Consider the following 7086-nt stretch of genomic DNA (forward strand, 5'->3'; position numbering starts at 1 on the left):
TTTATAATAAAAAAAAAAAAAATTAAATTCGTAAATGGTTTTTACTACAATATTATGATTTATTGTTATTTTTGGTTTACAAACAAATTTAAATTTATAATTTTATATCTATCAAGAATCTTTCAAAGTGCAATTTTTTTTTCAAATTTTACACTAAAAAATTACACATGATAATCTCTCTAAATAATTAGTAAACCAAAAACTAAAATAAATTAAACTAATATTTAACATATTAATATTTAATAAACATTAATAACATATATAATTATATATATATTTAATATTAATATTAAAATTTTATTATAAATATTAAATTTATACTTTAAAACTCTCCCTAGTTTAAAATTTATCATCAACTATATGTGATATTTTATCGTTAAATGATATTTTACAATAAATATTATTATTGTATTTTTATATGTTTTATTATAAATAAATAATAAATATTATAATTTATTTTAAAATAATAATTAAATTAAATAAAACTTATAAAACTTTATAATAAAAACAAATTATTGTGTAAAATATATATATATATATATATACTCTACGTCAACCCTCTAGATTAGAACCAAATAACGAAAACCGAATTAAACCATGAACTCACTTTTCTCACTTCCAAAATAGTAGGTAGCAAAGCCCTTTACATAACAAAACGTTAAAGAGAAGTCTTACATGACATTTATCTGAGGAGTTGTCTATAATGCGACTTTTTGAGATTCCGGTGACGGAATCCGGCGGAAGAAATTGGGATGAAATCATGATTTGTTGCAGTTAAAATGGATTTTTAACTGCATATTCGGATTCAGCACCCTGAAAAACCCCTGGGACGCTTTCATTGTGCAGAAACTAGTTATCAAACTTGGATTTCAATAAATTACTGCCGGATTTTCACCGGAAAAAATCGCCGGAAAGGCTTTCAAAAAGTCGCGTTAAAGACTACGGCTTTATCTGACCAGTCCAGTATACTATCTATACCAAGCATGTGAACTGTCAATTAACGGATCTTATTGGCTCTGAAACTTATAATATACCGCTCCAGTACAATATCTACCCTAAGCATATGACATGTTTATTATCAGTTATCTGATTGCAATCGTGTATGAGTGTCTGTGAGATGAGTCATACCACAGTGAGTCGGACAAGCCGATGAATCAGAGAACGACATGCATGCATAGACCTCAGTAGTACATATCAGAAGGAAGGCGTGGAGTGGGAATTGCATATAGTGGCACTGCCTTCTTAAGCGTGAGCCCAAACTTATCAGTCATGTCGATCTTCTTAGCATTCACGCCGTTGGGAGGTGCCCAATCGAATGAATGGATGAGAGAAGCCAACACCAGATGAACCATCCGACTCGCCAATGGAAGCCCCACGCACATTCTCCTTCCTGCTCCGAAGGGTATCAGCTCAAAGTGTTGTCCCCTATACTCCATATCACTTATCTTCTATTATCACACATAAATCTCTCTGGCATGAATATGGTTGGTTCATCCCACAGCGTAGGGTCTCTTCCGATCGCCCACACATTTACAAGTATTTGGCTGTTTTTGGGTATCACGAATCCCCCAACCTCACAACGGCTGTCTGCTTTGTGTGGGACTAGAAGAGGCACCGTCGGGTGAAAGCGAAACACTTCTTTCACTACTGCGCGCAGATAAGGGAGACGCTCAGTATCACTTTCTTCCACCTTCCGCTTTCGCCCCAACCACATCGTCCAGTTCCTTTTGAGCTCTTTCATTATCTCAGGTTGCGAATCAGTTCTGCCATTGCCCACTCTATTGTCGTTGTAGTTGTGTCGGTTCCAGCACCAAATATGTCCTACAACAACCAAAATTGAATTAAAGATACATTTAATACTCTCTGCCCAACATTTGCGAACAGGTTGCGACTTTTTCAATTAAAGATACATTTAATACTCTATGCCCAACATCTGCGAACAGGTTGCGACTTTTTCTGGACTAGACAAAGTCGACTTCTTCTCTTTTTGTCTCTAATCTATATATATAAATATTTGGAAAGAATTAATGATTTTATTAAAAGAATGGCATGGTCATTCTAGAAAATTATTTATATGATTTGAGTTTATGTCAATTGTAAATTTAGTACAATTTGTTCATTCGATATATGATTTGAGTTTATGTCAATGGTAAATTTAGTACAATTTGGATATATAATAAAGTTTATATATATAAATATATATATATATATATTATTAAAAATATATAGACTAATCATTTTGCATCAAATTTACTATACAGATTTAAAAATATGTAGTTGTAAAACTTTAGAGTCTACAAGATCTGCACAAGGTTAATAGTCTACAACAAAATTATCTTGTTCAGGAGATTTTGGATAAATGATGATTGAGTGTTTTGTTAAGGCATTCATTGATGTAAAATCACTAGTTCAATTCCCCACTTTAATGGGGATGATATATATTGAAAATAATGAAAATGTAACCTTACTAAATTAAAAAAAAAAAAAAAAAAACAAAACAAAACTCTTTAAAAAAGGAAAAAAAAAACCATATAATATAACAAATCCAATATGAAAAAGTATAACCAAAGACAAATAAGATAACACTGTCACAAAACATATCAAAGAGAAATTTAAAGAGTAATTGCATCTCCCTATAAAGAAACTTCTAAATTATTCTAAAAACTAATCAAAATTTTAAATATTAAAATTTAAAAACAAAAAAATATAGTCAAAAACCATTTTAATTGGAGATAAAAGATGACATGCACTATCTCAACACATTTCAGAGAAAATGTTAAGGATTAATAACATCTCCATGAAAGAAGGTTTCAGGTTATACTAAAAAAATAATTAAACTTAAAAAAAATAAAAATATGAATAATTTTAAATAATTAAATTTAAAATAAAATATATATGAATAATTATTAAAAAAATAAAATAAAAAGTAAAAAAATAAATTACTTAATCATATTTAAATATAATTAAAAAATAAATAAATTTATATTTATTAATATTTAAATATAATTTTACAATACAATTAAATTATTACAAAGTCAATAATAAAATTAATTATTCCCTTTATAAAAACAATATTATCAAATTAAACTAATTAAATCAATCGTTAACTTTATTACTTACCGAACTTCCCATCATTTGAATAAAAACATAATCCGATTAATCAGATAAACATAAATTCCATTTAAAAGAATGAATAACAAAATCAATTATTTATTGACTTGACTACTTGACTGTAATCAGGCAGAAGAACCATCAACCAAATTCATCAAATTGACTACTTGACTATTTGCTGTACGCTCCTCTAACTGAAATCTACAATGAAAGAAGCAGACCTATCAAAATAATTAAAAAAAAGCAATAAAAGCACCTGTTAACTCTGTTACTGTTGACTTTGACCCTCTCATAATCTGATTAATCAATTAAAAATAATTTATTGCTGGACTCTCCTATAACTGAAATCTACAATTAAGTAAACAGCATTATCAAATTAATTAAAAAGACAATAAACACTCTGCAACTAAACCTCCCATTATAAAAATATAATAACAAACTCTATTATTGACTTTACTGCTGGACTGTAATCAGGATCAGGTTCACTTCCTCCTATGACTGGAGTCTACAATCAAAGAAACATCATTATCAAATTAATAAAAAAAAGTAAACTGTTGACTCAATTGAGAAGGGATAAGGGATAAGGGGCTCAATTGAGAATGGACAGATATAAATCACTAAAAAAAAATTTGAACTTAATCCTCTCGATTCAATTTTGATATATATCCAAAAATCCACCATCAAAGTTAGTTAAATTTTGAAATATTTCTAAAGTCAACAATCAAATATTAAGTTTAGCATGTGAAGAAAGGCTTACAGTTAAGTAGCCCCTGATATCAGTGAGAGTAAAATCATCACTTCTCATATCTAGCAGAACGTCCAAGAGATCCTTCTCACTATCATCAATTCTGTCGCTGCTGTTGCCTCTAGTGGCTAGGCGACCGTCTATGAATTTATCAATAATCTCGTATTTCTTCCCCATATAGAATTTCACGCCACGCGATATTCCCTGAGGATCCAAGAACTGAAGAAAGGGGAAAAAGTCCGCTATATTGGGAATTCCACAGAGTTCCATCAATTTGGTAACAATGTCTTTCAACTCTTCAACAGCCTGAGAGTGGAGATCGAACCCGCCTTTACCAAAGGCCATGTTGCCTAACAGATTGACCGCGGACTGGAACACAATGTGTCCAATATCCACACACTTTCCCTCCAGGGCATCCCCATAAATCTCATGAATCGTTCGATTCACTTGATCTCTTCTCAGGTGTTGCAGAGCTTCTAGCCTCTTCACAGAGAAGAGCTCCATATTGGATATACGCCTGAGCATACGCCAGTGAGATCCACACTGAGCATAAACTATTGAGGACTTCTCGTGGGAAATGGCCTTGAGTGATTGCACGACGGTCCGGCCAGCAAGGAGTTGGTCATGGGTTTTGAGAACCTCCTTTGCCATGGCGGGAGAGGAGGCCACCACTGTGGTTTGCATCCCGAGGGAGAGAGACATGAGAGGGCCGTACTTGGTAGCAAGATGGAAGAGAGATTCGTTTGGTCTATTACTCAACTGCAATAGATTTCCTACAATAGGCCATCTCGGAGGCCCAGGAGGAAGCCGAGAGTACTTTCTCCTCCACACTCCCAAGATGAAGTATATGATAATGGAGGAGATGGGCAGTACAAAATACAAAATTAACAGTCCCATATCCATCAGCATTCTATCACATACAAACGCTCGAGGTTCACTGGGCAGAGTGAGGAATAAGGATATATTCCACTTTCATTCCCTCTGCGTGTCTATATATATATATAAAGGATTGTCACTAACTCATGGAAAATCGTTATCCCATAGATTTTAGTAGGTGTCGAAAACGAAAAGGCTGATTCGAAGCTTCATAGATTATTTGCAGAGAAATTTCAAACACGTTATACGACTTGTCAATGTATTGCACAGTAATTTCAAACACATGGTTCAACTTGTCAATGACCTACAAAGCGGGTTTGGTAATTTGCACTATAAACATAAATGCCCATGCCATGCGTCCTCCTCTGTGAGGATCGTGGAGAAAACCCTACCCACTAGGAAGGGCCAGGTACTTGAAATTAAATTGTGTCACTCTCCTTAGCAAGCCATTTTTGACTCATGATCAGTTTAGCCATTGAAAGAGAAAAGTCGAAGGAAAGGCAGCCCACGGTCCACCCCATGTGTAGGAAAAAAGACAACCGACGGTCACCGGAATAGTTTTCTTTCAACTGTCACCGGAATAACTGTCCAATGCATGGGACTTCCCCTTAGTGACTTGTAAATATTTAGTTATTGCGGTTAAAACAATATTATGATATTTTGTAGGCTTTGTGAAGGTCAAACAATAATTAAGAAAATAATTAATTTTGTTTATGAATATATTAATGTTGTGCAAGGATTATCAATATGTTATATCTGAAAGTAATGTTGAAAGAGTCTCATAAGTCACGGTGGTTAGACACTTATCGGCTAGGCGGTTACATGCCCATAACTTTTCCTTGAGAAAATAAAGTTCTCAAAAAAAGGAAACCGAAAGGGTAGAATGGACCTGAGGTAATCTAAAGGAGAAGAACTGCAAGATAATGCAAAAACAGAGTACAAACTGTGAATCTGTGTGAAAAATAAAGTTGCTTACGGCTAAGTCTAGTTGGGACCAGATAGTCATTGGACCATTCTTTTATGTAGTACTCTCTACAAGAAACACCTTGCTATGAAGATAGCTCGGGGGGAGACGCGGTCCTTGTGGTGACATGATCCTTGTGGAAACTGTTAAGATAACATATAAGTATTATACTATGTTGATTACTATTACTTTATTTAAGCCAAATCTCACTGGTAAATTATGAACAAAGTAATTATGCATGGCTAAATCAGATGTATTGTTTCAAATAACTGATGCCAAGTCTTCCTTTTTTGCCAAATAGTTGGGTAGAGACCTATTGACGACTGTAATTTGGTCGAATGGTTAACCCAACAACAATTTAAGTTTGTGTATAAATGGTAATAATCTGAGTAGATAAGGGAATGGTATGAGACAGACTAGTAAGACAGACCGAAACCCTATCAACCTTCCTTCTTATCCAATAGGAGTTCAAGGTTAGTCTCCTGGATAAGCCATTGCAGCAGCTTGGAGATGGTCCTGTGTCCTCTGGTTAATTAGCTAACTAGTTAAATGAATAAAGATTATACAAGAACTTAAGTAATTGAAACCCGGAGAATAGTAAATTCTATTAGAAAATTATATATTACAGAGCAATGGAACACATAAAATATATTGCAGAAATATAAACACGGAACACACATAAAACAAGAGAGGCACAAATATACGTGGTTCACCCAATTTGGGCTACGTCCATGGGAAACAACCAGTCCTTCCTTTTATATTATCCATCAAACTGAAGAGATACAACTTACAGTAAGTCCACTGTAATTCCCTCTTCGCTCTTACACAATCTCCTCTCTTTCTCACACAGAATACAAATCTACATAGACACAATACAATTCCCTCATATATAGTGAGGGGTTGTCTTCTAGGGCAAAAAACCCTAAATTAAACATAACTTCTACCGTCAAATCTCCGCCTAATGAACGACCCAAATTGACTACGAAATTACAACATTTTACAAGGTAATTTTCATCTATTTTTAGCTTTGGGGGGGCGCTACCCCCGATCCCTCGCTGGAGGGGGCTCCCAAAGATCGCAGCCGCCCCCCCTGGACCCCCCTTGCAGCGCAAATATTACGGGCGGTGTTTCCGCCACATTACGAATTGGGGTCAATGCGGTGATACCTCTGAATAAAGAAGATAATCAAGCTCCACACCCAATAATCTCCCACTTGCAAACTGATTATATCAACTCCATCGTTGCTTCATTTACTAGACAATGACTCCACTTTGGACCTAGTTGTTTCTCATCTTCTTCATCATACTTGAAGACCAATTTAAACTGAGCAGAATCTCAGTTTCTTACTGGTTACAACTTTTGTTAACATATCTGCAGGATTCTGGCTAGT

The 7086-nt window shown here is 34.2% G+C and overlaps 1 pseudogene across 1 annotated transcript; it reads right to left on the minus strand.

The window, feature by feature from the left end:
- Nucleotides 1-947: 947 nt before the first annotated feature.
- Nucleotides 948-4842, minus strand: LOC149232030 (cytochrome P450 76T24-like; annotated as a pseudogene). The gene is made up of 2 exons (XR_016248118.1): nt 3869-4842; nt 948-1821 (listed from the first exon to the last, which is right to left on the minus strand). The product of XR_016248118.1 is annotated as a cytochrome P450 76T24-like (transcript).
- Nucleotides 4843-7086: the final 2244 nt, after the last annotated feature.

This window comes from Pinus tabuliformis, chromosome J (assembly GCF_031772625.1).
Source record: "Pinus tabuliformis cultivar Carrire ecotype Pingquan chromosome J, CPIR1, whole genome shotgun sequence".
Classification (NCBI taxonomy): domain Eukaryota; kingdom Viridiplantae; phylum Streptophyta; class Pinopsida; order Pinales; family Pinaceae; genus Pinus; species Pinus tabuliformis.